The sequence below is a fragment of the Pseudochaenichthys georgianus genome, chromosome 13 (genome assembly GCF_902827115.2).
Source record: "Pseudochaenichthys georgianus chromosome 13, fPseGeo1.2, whole genome shotgun sequence".
NCBI lineage: Eukaryota > Metazoa > Chordata > Actinopteri > Perciformes > Channichthyidae > Pseudochaenichthys > Pseudochaenichthys georgianus.
The window spans coordinates 10841373-10842349 of record NC_047515.1 but is presented as its reverse complement, the minus strand read 5'-3'; positions in this window follow the sequence as shown (position 1 = coordinate 10842349).

The following is a 977-nucleotide window of genomic DNA, read 5'->3' as shown; positions in this document are numbered from 1 at the left end:
TGCACCTGTTTGTCAGGTAGACGCTCAGTCTGCCATCATAATAGGATGACGACCACGCCCACTGCCTGGAGGAAACGTGCGCTCCACTCCCACGCGACCTGTCAGAATCAGTTGGACATGTGGCTGCATCTCAAGTCTGTTAAATGGAATCCTTGCGTCCTTTATTTTCGTCGTTTCCCTGCGTTTAGGCCCTCCCACCAGGGAAGCATGGAGATTGGAGAGACGCAAGAAAGGCTTCTCAATTCTCAAATGTCCCCCCTCGACTCCTATCCTCGAGATTTAGTCCCGCCCACAGGAGTTGCGAGCGGAGGACTGAGGAGGGGAACTGAGGAGAGAGGAGGGCAAGCAGCAGGCGGTTAGAGAAATGAGAACTCCTCTCTTCTGAGCGGTAATTTTAAAGAGACGTCCATCAATGATGACAGGAGGCACAGCAGCACTAGAGGCTTCTCAATTCTTAAATGTCCCCTCCTCGACTCCTCAACTCCTTAGTCCTCCGGTCGTGACCCGGAAATGAATTTCAGCGCACCATGTTGAAGGACATCTCATTTATCTAAATCAGGGGTCTCCAACCTTTCTCCACCTGAGAGCTACTTTGAAAAAATGAAAGTGGCCAAGAGCTACTTGCATCGCATCGCTTACATTTATTCACATAGCACTCATCAGTTGAATTAAGCTATTTTTGTGTGAAATTGCAATACCTAAAGCTTATCTAAAATCTTAACTTCACATCAAGGTCCAAGAAAACGACAATTTCTAACATATTAATATGGACAACATAGTAAGTACTTCACTGAAGATTCACACATGTCCAAGAGCAAATTACAATGTTTTCACTTCTTAGTATGGCCCACATAGTAAATAAGTCGCCTTAATCACCACCTTGCAAGCATCTTATGGCACGTGTGTAAAATAAGTGCATTCACTCTTTTTTACAGTTCGTGAGATGACTGGCGCTGCATGGAGTCTACCATACAGGT